The following is a 20,241-nucleotide window of genomic DNA, read 5'->3' as shown; positions in this document are numbered from 1 at the left end:
AGAAAATCTGTTATTGTGGCACAGGTGAGCCATGAAGTTTTTATAGCACGCTGGGGGTTCTCAGAAAGAAAAAGGTTGAGAACCCCTGCCCTAGAGATCTGCCTACCTTCATGGTCCTGGCTTTAATGCCCTTGGAATTGGCATGGGCGACATCGAAACAAGGTGGGGCATCTACTGGAGCTGTCTTAAGGCACTGCTAGCAGCCCAAGACTCAGGACGCTTGTCTACTCACCTGCCCCGTTTGGGAACAGTGTCACCAGAGCTTCCAACCTCGGCACTCATCTATGACTCTGCTTCTTTCCTTCTCCCCAGATCCAGCATTGGCTTCTCCGACAATCCACCCCTGTCTCTAGCCCTTGGTCACCTCTCTCCTTGACTTCTGTGACTGCCTCTTTTCTGACCTCATTGCCTCTTGATCCCTCTCCCCTCCAATCCATGCTAATCGGAGATAGCCTTTCCCCACTGATTGGACCTCATCTTTGAATCACTTCCACTCTTTTCATCAAATGTAAGGCCAGAAGGGACCATTAGATCACTGATTCTGACCTCCTGTATACCACACACCTGAGAATTTCACCCTGTTTCCCCTGTATCGAGCTCATGAACATGTGTTGGACTAAAGCATATTTTCCTATAAAACATCCAGTTTGGATGTGAAGACATCAAAGAGATGGAGAATCCATCAGTTCCTTTGGCAGTTTTACCTGCACCGGTAAAACAAATTGTGCCTTATTTCTAATTGAAATTTGTCTGGCTTTGACTTCCATCCATTGATTCTTGTTCTCCGCTAGACTAAAGACCCCCCTTAGTACCTGGTATTTTCTCCCCATGAAGATATTTAAATATTATATTCAAGTCACCTCTCAGTCTTCTTTCTGGTAAGCTACACAGACTGAGCTCACTAAGGCCTGGTCTACACTACAGAGTTGGTCGACGCGAGGCAGCTTCCATCAACCTAACTCTGTAAGCGTCTACACTAAAATATAGCTCCCATCGATGTAACTTGCCCGCTGTGCCAACTTAACAACTCCACCTCTGCAAGAGGCCTAGCACACGGGTCAGCGCAATGTCAGTGAAGCCACTGCATTGCTTACGTTGACCGTTACTGGCTTTCAGGAGCCGTCCCACAATGCCCCACTCTGACAGTTCAATCAGTGCAAGCGCGTCTGGTGAGGACGCACACCGCCGACACAAGGAGTGTTGTGTGAACACGCAAAAGTGATTTAATCACTGCGGTGGCTGCAGGTCGACTTAATTTTGTAGTGTAGACTTGGCCGAAGTGTCTGACTGCAAGACATTTTCTCCAGCTCAGAAGTCATTTTTCTAGCTCTTCTCTGTCCCCTTGACAATTTTTCTACATCCTTTTTAAACTGGCGAGGGCAGAACTGGAGGCAGTATTCCATTACCAGTCTCCCCAATGCTGTGTGGAGGAGGTGCCTTTCCCTCTAGCTGAACTCACTGCTCCCTCATTATGTGTCCAAGGATCCCATTAGCCTTGTTTGTCACAACATCGCACTGGGAACTCTCGACTTCAGGTTGGAATGACTCACTCCAGTCAGCTGATGTTTACCAAACACCCTTCTTCTCGAACACAGAAGTTCACGAACTTCCCAGAGATAATGACCACAGGCTGCTGTGTGTCTGGGTCTGGATTGCAGCCACTTGCAACTCCAGGCCCTTAGCTCGATGGGGAAGGGACTGTGAGGAAGGACATGTATGCTCTGTCCAGTCACTGTGCCACACCCAATGCATTGAGTAGCAACACTGGCATGGTCAGTACATCAAATAGCAATCCTGTCACGCTCAACGCAATCAGTGCAAAGCTGTCATGCCAAACTCACCAAGTAGCGAAGCCATCACTCTCAACTCATTGAGTAGCAATGCCATGGCACCCAACTCACTGAACTGCAATGCCATGACGCCCAACTCACCGAGTTGCAATGCCATGGTGCCCAGCTCACCAAGTAGCAATGCCATGGAGCCCAACTCATTGAATAGCAATGCTATGATGTCCAACTCACCAAGTAGCAATGCCATGGCGCCCAGCTCATCGAGTAGCAATGCCATGGTGTCCAACTCATTGAACAGCAATGTCATGACACCCAACTCACCGAGTAGCAATGCCATGGTGTCCAACTCACCAAGTAGCAATGCCATGGCACCCAAGTCATTGAACAGCAATGCCATGACACCCAACTTACCGAGTAGCAATGCTGTGGCGCCCAACTCACCGAGTAGCAATGCCATGATGCCCAGTTCATTGAGCAGCAATGCCATGGCATCCAACACATTGAACAGTAATGCCTCATGCCCAACTAACTGAGTAGCAATGCCACGGCGTCCAACTCATCAAACAGCAATGCCATCACACCCAACTCATCAAGTAGCAATAGCATCATGCCCAGCACATAGAGCAGCAAAGCTGCCATATTCAACACATAGAGTAGCAATGCCATCATGGCCAACTCATCGATGCGCAAAGCTGCCACTCTCAACACATGGAATAGCAATGCCAGTATGCCATCATGACCAATTCATCAAGTAGAAAAGCTTCCCCACTCAATGCCTGGAGTAGCCATGCCGTCACGACCAACTCATGGAGTAGCAACGCTCACCGTGGGATTCCAGATCAGTTAGTCACAGATAAATGGCCACAATTCACAAATGGCTCATTTAGAACATTCTCTTTGATATGTCAGTTCAAGTGCACCCAGCCAAACCTTCACGACCCACAGTCACATGGGTCAGCAGAAGAATCAATGCAACTAGCAGAGACCTTGATTTTGAAATATGGTGGGGTCCCTATTTAGCACCGATAGAATATCGCCATGCCAGTTGCAGTGCTTTGGTGGATCACCAGATCAGAAACTCAGGAGCAGAGCAAACACTCCAGGATCTATGTACGGATCATTTGAACCCAAACCTTTGCCTCTTCTCGCATTACTCCACATGCGCCCCATTAAGGAATTCCTCTCCCTCCCTGCCTCTGAGGCCCTTCAAACCTTTGAAAACTGCTTCAGGGCATGAGGCAACCTCCAACTATAGGATGAAACTTCCCCTCTGGGCAGGTTATTCCAACATTGCTCATCAAGGAGTATTCTAGCGTTTTCCTCTGAAGCAGCTGGGATTAGCTAGACGGGCGTCTGGCCTGACCTGGCAAAGCAATTCCTACTTTCCTACATTTTGCCTGACCCTCAGTTGTTGCTTAGTCAGGTTGTCCATATTTAGCTCTTTTAATTTCTCTCTCATCGATCCCTCGAGCCCTCCAAACTTCTCTGGATTCCCCTCCTGCTTAGCAAAAATCTTTCTTGCTCGTATCCACAGCAGGACCCAATATTCTAGGTGTGGGCACATCTGGGTAGCTTCTTTGTCTCTCTCACACACATTTTCTACTGACAGTACGAAACTAGGCCTTAACATTTGCATTTTTCCAAAAGAGTGGCAGTTTTTGAATTTTCCAGCTTTAAAGGACTCGTTCAATGGAAACATGAACAGGGGAAAGAAAAATCAGCTCCTGGATTCTTCTGCACAACATTTATTTTTGGTTCCAGTTTCCTAGTTTTGTTTATATACGTTTTTAACGCCAGTGCATGCAGCAGCCTCTGGTTGCTTCACTTAATTCCAGGGAGGGTGTGTGTGGGGGGTTGGTTTTCCCACCAGAGAAAAAGGAAAATTTGGATAGAGGAATGTTTTACATTGCAACAGCAGAAAGTTCTGATTTTTTTTTTTCAATTGCAGAAATCTTGGAACATGAAAAAGTGAATGGCTGCGTAGCCTAACAGAATGGACAACGCTTTCCTGAGACACAAGGATTTGGTTCCAGTTTGCAACAAGCTAATCTGCTCTTTACTCTGAACCCCGAGGTGTCTGGGGGTCTCTTCCAGGCCCAGCCTCCTCTACACACAGCCCAACTACACTATGCAGAAACCAAACTCACTCTCCCCTCCCTAGAGTTTGGCTTTATTAAAACAACAATCAGGTAACAAAGTTGAACTCAAACGTTCTCCCCAGGCCAAGCTGCCTCCTAAGGCTCCTCCCCAGGACTGCTGAGCGCACACCCTAGGTCCTCTGTCCCCAGGAAAGCCCTTCCACCTCCCTTGCCTCCAGGGAGGGTAAAAGAGCCACCAGCAGCAGAGTCAGCAGAACCCATTTGACTCTTTCCCAGCAGGATCCCAGGTTTGTGTGACTGCTACTGCTGAAAGAAAAGGAGTACTTGTGGCACCTTAGAGACTAAATTTGTTAGTCACAAGTACTCCTTTTCTTTTTGCGGATACAGACTAACACGGCTGCTACTCTGAAACCTGCTACTGCTGAGTTAATCTCAAACGGTAGAGACTAGCTTTTAAATCCAGAGGTCCCAGGTTCAGCCCCTCCAGATGGCCCATCCTGGGTATTGTCCCATGTATACAGCTCCTACCCCAATGGGGCCCTGCTTCTCAGGAGTTACCATAATAACAGTGCAAACCTCTGCTCGTCTGCTAGTGAGCAAGCTCAGTCCCTCAGCCACCAAGTCCCACATGCTCATCCCGGAGAGAGGACACAGCGCTACTCTCCAGGGAGTGAACAGGTTAGCCCAGGTCTCTGCAAGGCCAGGGTCTGCAGGGGGATAAAAATGGAGGTGGTGGGGGTGTGATCAAGGAGGATCTAACCTCCCATTGTGCAAGCCACTCCGTATCTGGTGCCCTCCAGGCTCCGAAGAGAGCCCTGGGCTGACAGGTTTGCCATACGGACCAATGAGTTTACCCAGCTCCCCAGTGTGTGTCCCGGGCAGAGATCAGAGAATAAACTCTTCCCCATGCAGGGTGTGTGGGTGTGTGGGTGTGTGTGTGTGTGGGTGGGGGGGTGAGGAATGGAATCATCCCCTGGATACAGGTCCTGGCAGCTGAGCATTGCAGGACCTGGCCATCATCTCTCTCCTAGCCTTTGGCAGAGGCCAAGCTCACCTTCAGCACTTCCAAATTCATCCCCTTCCCACCCTCAGGTGTTGCTGCTGCTGCTAAACCCTGCTGGGTCACCTCCATAATCTCCCTGCTCCTCGTCGTTCTTTGGGCTAAAGGTCTTTGGCCAGACCCAAACTGATTCCTGCAACATTCTCCTCTAGGCCCCCTGTAATGCATCATCTCCAGCTGGTTGGATCCCACCCGGCTGGTCCTCAACTCCATCCTTCCCTGGCATCCTCCCAGATCCCTGCCCACTCCCTCCCTCTCTGCTCTTCTTGGCCCTTGCTCTGTCCAAGCTGCAGGGCTAACCGCCCTCCCCATTCCCTGCCTAGAAGCCATGAGCCTCTGCTCTGGCTTTTGATTGCTTCCTGCATCTCTCCACTAGGTAGTTGGCCTGAGAGCTGCTCTGGGGGGAGGATTAATCTCCACATTTGGCTGGGGTGGGAGGGCTGGATCCTCAAACTTTGCCATAGGGTGGTGGACTCCATCACATGGTGCCTGGTCTTATCTGTCTCCTATGCTGGGCTGCTTGGTCCCTGCACCTGGTTTCCCCGTCCAATCTCCGGGACAACTCCCTCGCCAGTGGCCGGCTGCTCCAGTCCCAGCAGGCAATTCCTCTCCTGTTACACAGTATCCCCGAGGATTGGCTTTCTCCTCTTTGTCTCCAGCTGCTGCTCCAGGCCTCCGGGCTCTTCTTTGCCAAGAGCAACCTGGGCAGCTATAGCAGGAGCTGGAAACAGAGAGCAGGAGCCAGCACTTTGGGGAACAGCCAGTCCCTGCAAGTGCCCTGCCATGTGCAGCCCACACCTCTGGAGAGTCCTGGGCTTCATCAGGCCCTCCTGCCTTGACCCCCAAAACCTCCTGTACCAGCTTAAGGGTAGTTTGCCCCAGGCCCCCTGTTTGAAGGGCCCCAAAATCAGGTAGCATTGAGATCTGGCACATGGGGATGCAGGGCCATTTGGCCTGGCTCTGCCTCCAGAAGGACAAATTTGAGTGGTGTTGCGACCCTGAGTGCTAGGTTGCAATGCCAATCAAATTTGGCCCATCTGCTCCTTGGACTCAATCTATGGTGGGCAGACGTGTCAGACCTGAGTGGGCTGCACCCTGCTTTAGCCCCTTCAAATGTCGGGAAGAATGGCGCAGCCCAGGTGAGGACCATGATTGTGCCAAGAACTTCCCTCATTCAAAATGGCTGCCACCGCTTCCTACTGTTCCCAATGGGAGCGAGGCTAGGGGCTGACCTTGTTCAAGATGGCCACTACCCTCTCCATCTGTTCTCAGGGGAAACGAGGCCACGGGCGGACCTTGTTCAAAATGGTAGCCATCATCGCATATTGCTCCCAATGGGTGTGACGTCACAAGATGACCTTATTCAAAATGGCCACCATCGCCTCGTACTGTTCCCAATGGTCCATCCAGCCCAGCTCAATGGTCCATCTAGTCCAGTATCCTGCCTTCTGACAGTGGCCAATGCCAGGTGCTTTAGAGGGAATGAGCAGAACAGGGCAATCATCAAGTGATCCATCCCCAGTCATCCACTCCCAGCTTCTGGCAGTCAGAGGTTTAGGGACACCCGGAGCATGAGGTTGCATCCCTGAGCATCTTGGCTAATGTCACGGACCTGTCCTCCAGGAACTTATCTCATTCTTTTTTGAACCTAGTTATACTTTTGGCTTTTACAGTATCCACTGGCAAGGAGTTCCACAGGTTGACTGTGTGCAGGGTGACAAAGTACTTCCTGTTGTTTGTTTTCAACCTGATGCCTGTTCATTTCACTGGGTGACTCCTGATTCTTGTGTGACATGAAGGAATAAATAACACTTTCCCTAGTCACCTTCTCCACCCCCGTCATAATGTTATAGCCCTCCATCATATCCCCCCTCAGGTGTCTCTTTTCCAAGCTGAACAGCCCCAGGTTTGAAAATCTCCCCTCATATGGAAGCTCCTCCATCCCCCTCATCATTTTTGTTGCCCTTCGCTGCACTTTCTCCATTTCTAATACATCTTTTTTGAGATGGGAGCGACGAGGTCTGCACACAGTATTCAGGGTGTGGGCGAACCGTGGCTTTATATAGAGGCAATATGGTATTTTCTGTCGTATTATCTCTCCTTTTCCTAATGGTTCCTAACAGTCGGTTTGTTTTTTTGACAGCCCTGCACATTGAGTGGATGTTTTCAGAGAACTATCCACAACGACTCCGAGATCTCTTTCTTGAGTGGTAACAGCTAATTTAGACCCCCTCATTCTCTCTCCCGCAATGGAAGCAAGGCTATGGGTTGATCTCATTCAAAATGGCCACCACTGCCTCCTATTGTCCCCAGTGGAAGCAAAACTATAGGCTGAGCTCGTTCAAAATGGCCGCCATCGCCTCCTACTGCTCTCGATAGGAGCGAGGCTATGGGCTGACCTTGTTCAAAATGGCCGCCATCGCCTCTTTCTGCTCTCGATAGGAGCGAGGCTATGGGCTGACCTTGTTCAAAATGGCCGCCATCGCCTCCTACTGCTCTCGATAGGAGCGAGGCTATGGGCTGACCTTGTTCAAAATGGCCGCCATCGCCTCTTTCTGCTCTCGATAGGAGCGAGGCTATGGGCTGACCTTGTTCAAAATGGCCGCCATCGCCTCCTACTGCTCTTGATAGGAGCGAGGCTATGGGCTGACCTTGTTCAAAAAGGCCGCCATCGCCTCCTACCACTGTCAGTGGGAGCGTGGCTACGGGCTGCTCTTACAAAATGGCTGCCACCTCCCCCCTCTCTCTCTGCCTCGGCGCTTATCATCTGGACCCAGCCCCCTGGTATCTGAGCCCCACCCGGCCACGGGCTGGATTTGTGACAGGAAGTGGCACCAGGGTGATGCTGCCGCTAACACTGACATTTTGGCTGGGGCGGCGGATTGGAAAGGAGATGAGAGGACTCTCTCCTCTCCTCTTCCTCCCACATTCCTTCTCCCTTCCATCCTCCCCAGCCCCTCTTCTCTCCACCTGATTTCTGGGCCAGTCACCACCTGAGCACTGCATGTCTCTTGCACTGTATTGGGGGGTGTCCCTTCCCGCTGGGCCAGGCCTGAGTCTGGGGTGAGGGACAGGAAGGCAGGAGAGATGTTTGAGGTTAGGGTTTGCTCTGGGCAAAGGGGTGGGGGTATTCCTGCTGAGCCAGTTGGTCCAGCCCTAATTAAAAGCCTCCATGCCTAATCAACACCCCCTCTTGGTGACTCCCTTCCCCTGCAGTAAGGAGGGGGAACCAGGGTGGTTGTGCGAGGACAGGAGGGCTAGGCACAGAGTTATCTGGGGTGTGGAGCCATCAGGATAGGGTTGCCACCTTGACGGTACAAATAACGGGGACATCTACCACACCCACCGCATACATCCTGGAGTACCACCGACCCCTCACTCAGGGCACTATCTCCTCAGCCCCTGTTGACTCCTGCTCCCGGGTCTGCTGCGGGCACCAACCTCACCAAGTAGGATGTAGCCTGCAAGATCCACCCTGCTCCTGCCCAGTAATGGCTCCCACAGCCACTACCTGGGCACTGCTCGTCCCGAGCCGCCCCATCCCCGTGGCTGCCAGATGCTCCGGAGCTGGGAGCTGCTGCCCCATGGCTCCCCATACTAGAGCCATGATAGGCTGGGGGAGCCAGCGGGGCTGTGACTGACAAAACCCAAGACTTTTAATGTCCTGGGAAGACATAGATTTACTAGGATAGCCACCTAAATATAAAAAAGGGACAATCCTGGGAAAACCTGGCCAGGGAGAGGAGGGAAAAGCCAGCGGACTGGCTCAGTTTCCCATCCAAGATGGCAGCAAGGTTGGCACAGCTGCCCTCGCTGGGGAGAGGTCTCTATCCATCCCAGAGGCAGTGGGACACAGCGAGGGTATGACTACACTGCATTGTAAACCCAGGTCTGCGGGTGCTGCATCGGGTTTACAATTGCCGGGCCTGGGTCTCATGGCCAGGCTTAATGCATCCACACTGCACTGCACCGACCTGCTGACTTGGGTCCGCGGCTTGAGCTGCATCCACACTGTAAAATGACAGGGCTTGGACCGGAGTCTGAGCTGGACTTGGGTTCTGACCAACCCCCTTGGGTGGGTCCTAGCTCCAGAGTATTTACTGACCTGGGCCAGACAGATTTGTGTAGGGATGGAAATGAGGTTTGGGCTGAAACCTGAGTCTGAGTCCAGGTTTACACTGCAGTGTAGACACACCCCTAGAGGTCTTACAAGGCTTCCCATCAGCATACATACCAGACACTCTTCCCTTTACTAGAAGGTAAAATTAAACCCCTTTCCATGGAGGGTGGAGGGAGAGTCATGGGCTTCCCAAGGGACCCCCCCAAAACAGCCCCCCCCCAGATTCCTTCTTCAACTCCCAGCTCCTCTGCTCTAACCACTGGACCCCACTCCTCTCCCAGAACTGGAGATAGAACCCAGGAGTCCTGACACCCAACTCCAACCACTAGACCTTACTCCTCTCCCAGAGCTGGGGATAGAACCCAGGATTCCCATCGGAGGCTCTCACAGCTCTTTACTCTGAGTTACTCAACCTCATGTCATCAGCCCCAATGAATCAGGTGAACATTATTTTCCCTTTACAGCTGGTAAACTGAACCCAAGAGAGAGGAAGTGACTTGCCTGCAGTTCAGTGGAAGAGCTGGGAAGAGACCCCAGGAGTCCTGACGGCCAAACCCTTGTTTTCATTAGTAGACCTCACCTGTTTGCAGAGCTAAGAGCAGACTGAAGGAGGCCCGGGTCAGTCCCTTTGCTCTAATCTGTAGAATAAGAGCTAGGGATTAACATCGAGCACTTTTTTATCAGTAGATCCCAAAACACTTTTTGAAGGATGCGCAGTATCATTATCCACACTTTACAGATAGGGAAACTGAGGTACAGAGCAGTGAAGGGACTTGCTCGAGGGCTCCCAGCAGCAGAGCTGGGAAGAGAACCCAGGTTGCCTGAGGTCCAGGCCACTGCTTGATCCACTAGGTCACACTGCTGTGAAGCGAAACCCCTTCTTTCCATGTGCTGTGACTAGAAGCCAGGAGTCCTGACTCCCAGCCCTCTGCTGTGCACGTCCTCCGATTGGGACTGGCCCACCTCTAGATAGGGCACCTGGATGAAGGGAAGATGTCCATGTACCAGCAGCGATTCTCATGCCTCCTCCACCTGTCAGGATAGGGTCCGGTCGCTTTCTCCAGCATCACCTTGATTTTGTTGCATCTCTCTCGCACACGTTCTGCATCAGCACCTACCAGGCTCCCCAGGTATCTTCTTGGGCCATGTGACATTTGCCACCAGCCATGTTGCTATAGATATATGGACAGATGCTAAATGAAATCTAGATATGGATTAAGGGAGTCAATGCAAAAGCCTACAGGCCGCGAGCCTCTAACGACCCTAGCTTGGCCGAACTAATGAAGGTCTATGGCCTAAAGACTTGACACATGTAACTAACCCTGTCTCACAAGATGTCATGAGACAGAGTGACGTGAGAAGACTGCTAACAGTAGCCTCAAGACGCCAATTTGTATTGGCTTTAGATAGTTGAAGTTGGGAACGTCGATAACTGTTTGAACCCAAAAACGCCATGGTAGCTAATTGACGTATATGCTAATAAGCTTGAAGTAAAAGGGCTAGTAACTTAGGGGAGAAGGGCCCCCCACCAAGAGTAGGGTGAGGAAATACAGATAAGGAAAAGGGGCTGGAACCCCTACTGAATATGCATTAGGCATAGTGGGGGTCGGCATAACACATTATAAAAGCCGTATCCCGGCCTGTGTGACATGGGAAAGGCCAGGATGAGGATCACTGGTGATGACTAACATTTTGGGTTTCTCTGCCAGGCACGGTGTGAACTATGCAAATGTTAGACCTCACATCTTGTTCTCTCTCTCCTTGATCAGCTGGCTGGCAGTGTGCATATTGTGGGTAGGTTGGCTAATTAAAGTAATTATCACAGACAGAGCACTGGATAGTCTCTATTCTGCACCCTTCCACTGTTAACTTCTCCACTGCAGTCTAAGTAGGTATAAACCCTCAACTTGGGGTGGTTAAGTGGTCAATGGGAACCATGACGGTAGCTCAGGCTACATGTTTGAGTCACAGAGGGACAGACATTGTTGTCACACCAGGATGATACAATATCACAACAGGAAACCGTGGATGTAGTGACACACAATTTTGCCCAGGAGGCCAAGCGGTTAAGGTATCATCCTAAATGGGGAGGAGACATGGAAATGTGTGTGGTAGGACATCACTTCTTGGGGAGAAATAGTCAATGGAGTAGCAAGAGCATGTGTAACAAACACACAGTGGTGAGGAGTTAGGATATTTTGACGATCAAGGTCCCGGGAACCCCGGGACAGACAGATGGACACAGACACACACAGACACATGGTCATCAGGATGTTACAGGACAGAATGTTTGTGTTCTAGGCTCCACCAGGTTTGCAAGTGACAAGCCCAACGCACCTCCTTTTGGGGTGAAGTTTCCTGAGCTCAGTAACTCTCAACTTTTCCAAATGACTGTACCCATCCCCCTTTCAGGAATCTGATTTGTCTTGCGCACCCCCAAGTTACGCCTCACTTAAAAACAACTTGCTTGCAAAATCAAGACAGAAAAATACAAAAGTGTCCCAGCACGCTATTACTGACAAATGGCTGACTTTCACCATTGTTACCATCTAATTATAAAATAAATCAATTGGAATATAAATATTGTACTTACATTTCAGCATATCATATATAGGACAGTATAAACAAGTCATTGTATGAAATTTTAGTTTCTACTGACTTCGCTACTGCTTTTTATGTAGCCTGTTGTAAAACTAGGCAAATATCAAGATGAATTGATGTACCCCCTGGAAGACCTCTGCGTACCCCCAGGAGTACATGTACCCCTGGTTGAGAACGACTGCCTGAGCTAACTTGGGTTATAGCGAACGAAAAATAACTTGGCCTTTCTCAAGCTCTCTCCATGAGAGGATCTCAAAGCACTGTAAAAGCATTAATTACAGGGGCCTCACAACCCTCACCCCCTTTACCAATGCAGAGAAGGGTGAAGTTCCTCAAATGCTATGATTGCATGGGGTTGACTTTGATGTAACACCCTCGATAGACAGTCACCCATGGTCACACATAGAATGTGATGTAACTGCCCCTCCGCCGCCAGACCCCTCATTTGCAGAATTCTATAAGAGTCCATTCTCTCTGGTCCTATCCACCAACTACATGAAAGTGGTAGGAGAACTGGTCACAGGTGCCACAGATATAAGTTGTGTGCAGATGACACACAGCTCTATGTATCCTTCACCACACAGGATCACACCACTACCACCAAGATGGCCCACTGCTTGGGTGCGATCAGCTCACGGATGAAGACAAAGCCCTGCCTGGGATGATTGAGTTGGGGTTGGTCCTGCTTTGAGCAGAAGCTTGGACGAGATGACCTCCTGAGGTCTGTTCCAACCCTAATCTTCTCTGAATCTACGATTCTAAGACCAGCTGAACTGTATGACCCAAGAACCTCTTAATGCCAATGGACAGGGAACAGAGAAGCACAGGTACCTCTTGATTCTGGTATGTACATTCTGGTTCATCAAAGACTGCCATGTGAGGTCTCAAATGAAAGCAGGAGTCAGGCTGGTTATCAATATAGCTGTGAAATGTCTGTACAGGTACGATGTAAGGAGTTATGTATATGTACTGGAAATACATTCTTAGCATCTGTATCAAGATATTAGTCACCAGCAGAGGTGAAAAACAGGCCCTGTTGGGATGTAAATTAAGCACTGAAAGCTATTGCCTATTTACATATGAAATCAGATGTTAACGAAGAGCTGTGACAGCAACAGGGAAGCAGCACACAGCGAGAAACAAGCCCCGGGGGTGGTGAACTTTGGGGGTATCCCTAGGAGACAAAGACGACAGCCCTTTGTCCTACTCCTAGGAAGCAAATGGACAGCGCCTTTCTGTTCATGAAAGCAGGGCCTTAGCCAACCCCAGCTGGAAACGCTGCAGGACTTGGGGTGAGAAACTTCTTTAGTCCGTTAAGTTTAGTCTCTAGAAAGCGTATGATGATTCCACTTGCGATGTCACCTGTTGTTAGTCACTATCCTTTGAATCCAATGCACCGCTACAGACTAGGGACCGAATGGCTCGGCAGCAGTTCTGCGGAAAAGGACCTAGGGGTGACAGTGGACGAGAAGCTGGATATGAGTCAGCAGTGTGCCCTTGTTGCCAAGAAGGCCAATGGCATTTTGGGATGTATAAGTAGGGGCATAGCAAGCAGATCGAGGGACGTGATCATTCCCCTCTATTCGACACTGGTGAGGCCTCATCTGGAGTACTGTGTCCAGTTTTGGGCCCCACACTACAGGAAGGATGTGGATAAATTGGAAAGAGTGCAACGAAGGGCAACGAAAATGATTAGGGGTCTAGAGCACATGACTTATGAGGAGAGGCTGAGGGAGCTGGGATTGTTTAGTCTGCAGAAGAGAAGAATGAGGGGGGATTTGATAGCTGCTTTCAACTACCTGAAAGGGGGTTTCAAAGAGGATGGCTCTAGACTGTTCTCAATGGTAGCAGATGACAGAACGAGGAGTAATGGTCTCAAGTTGCAATGGGGGAGGTTTAGATTGGATATTAGGAAAAACTTTTTCACTAAGAGGGTGGTGAAACACTGGAATGCGTTACCTAGGGAGGTGGTAGAATCTCCTTCCTTAGAGGTTTTTAAGGTCAGGCTTGACAAAGCCCTGGCTGGGATGATTTAACTGGGACTTGGTCCTGCTTTGAGCAGGGGGTTGGACTAGATGACCTTCTGGGGTCCCTTCCAACCCTGATATTCTATGATTCTATGATTCTATGAATCTTTGACAACAAATGTCTTGAGCTGAAGCTCCCAGGCTGGCGTGTACTGTTCCTGTGGGAAAGCAGACACAGCCCCCGGGTCAGGGGCTGGATATCACAGGGGAAATGCTTCCAGGGACCTCAGGGGCTGGGGTGCACCTGTTGTTAACCTGAAAGGCAAAGCAAAGCCTCGCCGAGCCCAGAGGAGAGGGCTTGTGCGGCTGACGTCCCGCTAAGCACAAGCGAGACTGCCTCACGCTGGAGGCAAGAGGGGTGACTCACAGCCCTGGGCACCCCGCGAACCATCACAAACCCAAGCAAGACAGAGGGGCTGCTGGCGGGCAGAGGTGGGTGAGCGCCTCGAAGCATTTGCAGCCACGGCGCACACCCACAAAGGGTCAGGGCAGTCCATCACTTGGGAGTGCTCTTGCATTCCTGGCTGCAGCATCCACACATCGCATCTCTGGCTAGCCAGGAGGCTCTGTCCCATCCTGATGGATAATGACCTAGCCTCGGTTGTTCATGCCTTCACCAGCCCTTGATCAGACTACAACCAGGAGACAGACCTGGGCGTGAAGCCTTCAGCACTCAACAAACTCCAACCAGTACCGAAAACTGCGGCACCTGCTCCGCAATACGGGCTACAGCGAGCAAATCTGACCCATCCTCCGCTCCTTACATTGACTTCCCACAGAACTGAGTCAAGTGCAAGGGCTCGGTCCTTATCTTGCGCCCGCGGTATACCTACACTGCCTGTGGCAGCAAACCTCCCAGTCTGCATTGACAATCTCAGGCTAGCGCGGCTTGCGCTAGCGCTCGAAAAATAGCTGGGTAGACATTGCAGCTTGGACTCTGAAGCCTAGGGAGGGGGGTCTCTCTCGTGCTGGGCAGCGTAGACTTCCGTGGGCAGCATAGACGTACCCATAGAGGCTAACGCTCTGGGATGGGGACCCTGGTCGATAATTCTGCTCCTCTAGCATCAGGGAACTTTCTGCCAGGAAACAGCAGGGCAGGTGCGTCCCCAGACTGGGGAACAAACTCCCCAGGGCACTAAGGCCTGTCCCCACTTTCTGCTCCCAGTGCAAGGTGCCCCCCCCTTGGCCCGGCCGTCGGTAACACAGAGCTGCATGGACATTTTAAAACAATAACAAAACCCTTCCTAAACACACCACCCTCCTGCACACACAATTCTCCCCCTGGGGAGAGGATGTGAGAACAAAAGCACACATGACAAATGTTAGCCATGTCGCTCAATGCACAACTGGAAGGCGCCCAGATGCTCCGGGATAAGAACCTATGTAGAACGTCAGTAGCAGATTTGGGACCAGATCCCAGGAGACTAGGCTCCCAGTCTCTCCAGACAAATACAATGAGCTAGCCCAAGCTCAGGGAGTCAGTGGCAGAACCCAGGAGTCTCCTGGTCTCTCTGCTCCAACCGGTAGAACGCACTGCAGAATGCTAGCCACTGGCCACGTGATCCCAAGGACCTTTGAGGAGGTATCCAGTTAGTACATTCAAAACTTGATTAGCCCCTGGGGTTGCTCTAAATCAGTTCAAAGCCAGACCTAGAGATGACCTCAGCTGGGGGGAATGGAAAAAAAATCTTTGGATGAAACAAGGTCCATCCTGGACATGATCCTTTTTGTAGGGGTTGAAAATGGGTTGACCCCCCCCCCGTCCCACGTTACCCATTGTCACTGCCTCTGAGGCTGGTGGGATTACATGTGCCACTAGCAAACTCGAGGGAGGACAATGCAGCTGAATGAGGACTGCAGGCGTTGGGTTAACCCGGGGAACATGGGGCCTTAACAACTCTCTCATCTAGAGGGAACGCAGGGCTGTTAACAAAGCAGAAGGGGTTTGCTGTGGTCAAAAAAGCGAATGTGATTTTAGGATGCATCAACGGGGAAACGCAAGTCGCAGCAGAGAAGTTATTTCTCCTCTGTATTTGGCACTGGTGTGACCAGCTGGAATCCCGTGTCCATTTCTGACGTCCACAGTTCAAGGAGGATGTTGATAAATTGGCGAGGGGTCAGAGAGGAGTCACAAGAACAATTAAAGGATTAGAAAACACACGTCACAGTGATTGACTCAAAGAGCTCAATCTATTTAGTTTAACAAAGAGAAGGTTAAGGGGTGACTTGACAATACTGTATTGGTACCTCCATGCGGAACAGGTATTTAATAATGGGCTCTTCAGTCTAGTAGAGATCCAGTGGTTGAAAATTAGACAAATTCAGACTGGAAATAAGGCGTACATTTTTAACAGTGAGGGTGATTGACCACTGGCACAGCTGACCAAGGGTGGTGGTGGATTCTCCACCATTGACAATTTTAAAATCAAGATGGGATGTTTTTCTAACAAATCTGCTCTAGGAATTGTTTCGGGGTCGTTCTCTGGCCTGGATTGTGCAGGGGGTGATCACAATGGGCCCTTCTGACTTTGAAATCTAGGAATCTATGAAATCAACAAGGACTCCAACATGGTGGAGGGAGACTGGGGTCCTTTTTGAGGATCTTGGACCAATCAGAAGGAGAGACCTCAGCGTTAAAAAGGTCTTCTGCTTGTGCGGTGCCACAGACTCAAATGGAGTATTGGCGAATTCATCCCAGCTGGGGATCTGTCACTGTCAACTCCAATGGCGTGACGGGCTATTTACCCCAGCTATAAATCTGGCCCTCTTGTCTCTAACAAGGAAAATACAACAGGAGAGGCGTGGGCAACTTAGTGCTAGAACATGCATCCCTTATATGTGTGAATTGACGTCGATAGCCCTAGTAAGGTGAGTTTGTTATAGCCGGTGTCAGCAAGGCTTGCACAATTTTAGCCCTTAGGAAGGAATAAAGATCTTTACCCAAGCAACTGGCGATAAAGAGTAGGCAGAGGGGACCTGGAAAAGCTCAGTGTGTAAGAATTAGTCAGTCTGGATCAGATGCATCTTAAGGAATTAGGCCCAGATCCTCAAAAGCATTTAGGTTCCTAACTCCCATGGGAGCTAGGTGCCTAAATCCTTTTGAGGATCTGGGCCTTAGCTGCTATACTCCAGCCTGGTCTATACAGAGATTATAGGTTGGTTAGGTGCGCTGAATTTTTTTGTTGATACAGTTGTATCAGTACGATCCCTCATGTGGATGCAGTTATACCAGGATAAAGGTGATTTATGGCTTATTCCCCTTCCCATATTGGAATAAGTTATTCTGGTATAAGCATTTTTATCCCAGTATCACTGTATCCACACTAGGTGGGTTGTGCCATTTTACCCAATCTGGTATAGTGACAACGGTACAGCTTTCTCCTAGAGACAAAGCCTTGGGAAACATGGGCCTTTGTTTCTGAAAAGTCACATACAACTCAGGAAGCAGAAGACGATTAGAGAAGAGCAAATGTGGCACCAATCTTCAAAAAAAGGAATGACAAGTGATCCTGACAATTACAGTCCTGTGTGCCCAGCTTCTATTCCTTGTACAATTTCCCCCATGCAAAAACACCTTGAACTCAGAGTTAGGGTCACTGGTACAATTCATACAACCTTCATGCATGGTACAAAACTGGTATTTCAACAGTGTAATACTGTTGCAAAAAAAGCGAGCATCATTCTGTGATGTATCAGCAAGAAGGTAGTAAGCACGACACAAGAAGTAATTCTTCCACTCTACTCTGCACTGATACAGCCTCAACTGGAATACTGTGTCCAGTTCTGGGCACCACGCTTTGGGAAAGATGTGGTCAAATTGGAGAAAGTCAAGAGGAGATCAAGAAAAATGATTAAAGGTCTAGAAAACATGACCCAGAAGGAAAGATTGAAAAAACAGGGTTTGTTTAGTCTGGAGAAGAGAAGGCTAAGGGGTGACGTAATAAGTCTTCAAGTGTATAAAAGGTTATTATAAAGAGGAGGGTGATAAATTGTTCTCCTTATCCACTGAGGACAGGACAAGAAGTGAAGGGCTGGTGCATATAGCTCAGTGGTTTGAGCATTAGCTTGCTAAACCCAGGGTTGTGAGTTCAATCCCTGAGGGGGCCATTTGGGGCAAAAATTGGGGATTGGTCCTGCTTTGAGCAGGGGGTTGGACTAGATGATCTCCTGAGGTCCCTTCCAACCCTGATATTCTATGATTCTATGATTCTATGATGGGTTTAAATTGCTGCAAGGGAGGTTTAGGTTGGACATTAAGAAAAACTTCCTGTCAGGGTGGTTAAGCTCTGGAATAAATTGCCTAGGGAGGTTGTGGAATCTCTGTCATTGGAGGTTAAGAACAGATTAGCCAAACACCTGTCAGGGATGGTCTAGTTAATATTTATCCCTGCTTCAGTGCAGGGGACTGGGCTAGATGACCTCTCAAGGTCACTTCCAGTCCTACTTTTCTATGGTTCTACGATCTCCATTCAAAAATCCTTAAGCATCAAAGCGTCAGGAAATGTTCATCTAGATACAACACTCATCTGTATGAATTCAGTTTACACATTCTAAGATCAGCTTTAATTCTTACCCGCAAGGTGTACTTATGAACTTTAATATACTGTATATACATTGCTATTTCCGAGCAGATATGATTTATTTTATCTGCACCTAGCCGTGCCTATTTTGAAAGAATTCAAAAGCATTTCTTGGGGATCAGACTTAAGGTTGCCCATTTTATGCAAGGTTTTTTCCCTTGTCAACTGTCATTCACCTGATGTATGCGCTGCAAGCGTAATAAAATGTGTATGCACTATCATCTTTATTCTACTATTCATTCAGCTAATGATGATACTGAGAAGAGAAAATTCAGCTTGTATATTTCAGCAACCACCTTAACTACAACCCACTGATGACCTCTTTCAGCTTATACATCATTGGCAGGGTTGATCAAATATTTAATGTATGTAAATGTAACATTAATGATCAATACAGGTTAGTATAAGATTACTGTCATTCAGAACTCTAACCAGTATGTTTTGTGGGTCAGAGTTAAGGGGATTATTGTGTAAGGTGAATGCCCACTTGTCAATCTTAATATTGGCCAGCTGTATGAGCTGTAAGAAGATGTACACAAAATTCCCTTCCACTAACCTTTCTCTTTTAAAATGGCAGCTGGGTTCTGTAGTCTGTATAAAGGTCATGCAACTTACTACTGTAACCTTAATTCTGTTTCAGGTACTTATCTAGCTCCATCATTGTAGTATCTGAGCACCTCACAATCTTTACTTTATTTATCCTCACAACCACCAGTGCGGTAGGGCAGCCCTGTTATCCCCGTCTTACCGATGAGAAATGGATGCAGAGATAGGCTAAGGGTAGGTCTACCCAGCAAAAAAAGGACTCATGGCAGCTAGTATCAGAGTGTGGGCCAACTGATTTGGGCTGCGGTGCCAAAAAGTGCAGAGTGGACGTTCAGGCTCCGGTTGGAGTCTGGACTCCGAGATTTCCCCTCACCCGGTTTCAGAACCTGCCCGAGCCCAAACAGCTACACTGCTACTTTTAGCCTTGCAGCATGGGTCGCACAAGCCAGATTCAGTTGAGCTGGGGTCTAAGACTCACTGCCATGGGGTTTTTTCCCACTGGGTGGACGTACCCTAAATGACTCACCCAAGGTCACACATGAAGTCTGTGGCAGAGCCTGGAGGAGGGACTTGAACCCAGGTCTTTCAGATGAACCACTAGCCCATTGTCGTACTCCAGTGTGTGCATGATATTCCAGCTAGGAACGTTAACATAATGGAGGAGGAGTTTCCTTTAAAAGAATCACAACGGAGGATTTAAATTCGGCTGGCAAAGGAAACTGGAGTCAAAACTGACCTTCTAAGCACCCAGGTCTAACCAATTCCACCCTGCCCCGGGTCCCCCGTTCTGCACCCCCGGGTCCCCCGTTCTGCACCCCCAGGGTGCACAGGCTGCACAGAAGTAGGGCTCTCCAGCTCACCTTTCTGCAGGACGGAGTTTCCTTCTAGGACATTTTTGGGGGGGAACTAGGTGGGAAGGGTTCCCAGTACTGCAGAACTCAGAGCCCCCCTTTCTAAAGAAGGTGCCTGCCCCATTGTGCTCTTCAGTGGGCACATGCGGGAATGCAGCTTCTACAGGGCATAGCCCTCGCCAGACTGGGTCAGAGCCAAGATCTGTCTTGCCCAATATCCCATCTCCACTAGTGCTCAACACCAGATGCAATGGAGGGAGGTGGAAGACATGTGACAGGAGCAGAGGTGGGATAATCTGCCCTCTCCGTTAGGGCGTATCTGAGAATCTAATAGACAGAGATTGGCACACGTTCTGGAGCAGGAATCCTGTCAACAAGGGCTCTTCCTTTCACTCACCAAGAGCTCAATCCTGAAAGGTACTGAGTACCCTATCCCCAGGTGCTTATCATAGAATCATAGAATATCAGGGTTGGAAGGGACCCCAGAAGGTCATCTAGTCCAACCCCCTGCTCAAAGCAGGACCAAGTCCCAGTTAAATCATCCCAGCCAGGGCTTTGTCAAGCCTG

The 20,241-nt window shown here is 49.5% G+C and overlaps 1 protein-coding gene and 1 long non-coding RNA gene across 2 annotated transcripts in view; one reads left to right on the top strand and one right to left on the bottom strand.

The window, feature by feature from the left end:
• DLL3 (delta like canonical Notch ligand 3) overlaps window positions 1-20,241 on the bottom strand; it is a 254,716-nt gene that overhangs the window by 3,331 nt on the left and 231,144 nt on the right. The window lies entirely within an intron of this gene.
• On the top strand, window positions 904-20,154 carry LOC122457311. The gene is made up of 3 exons (XR_006276800.1): window positions 904-1,068; window positions 12,493-12,497; window positions 20,127-20,154. It is a non-coding gene; the product is annotated as an uncharacterized LOC122457311 (long non-coding RNA).

Source organism: Dermochelys coriacea, chromosome 23 (genome assembly GCF_009764565.3).
Source record: "Dermochelys coriacea isolate rDerCor1 chromosome 23, rDerCor1.pri.v4, whole genome shotgun sequence".
Classification (NCBI taxonomy): domain Eukaryota; kingdom Metazoa; phylum Chordata; order Testudines; family Dermochelyidae; genus Dermochelys; species Dermochelys coriacea.
The sequence above is the reverse complement of the archived record's forward strand: the minus strand, read 5'-3'. Positions and strand labels throughout refer to the sequence as shown.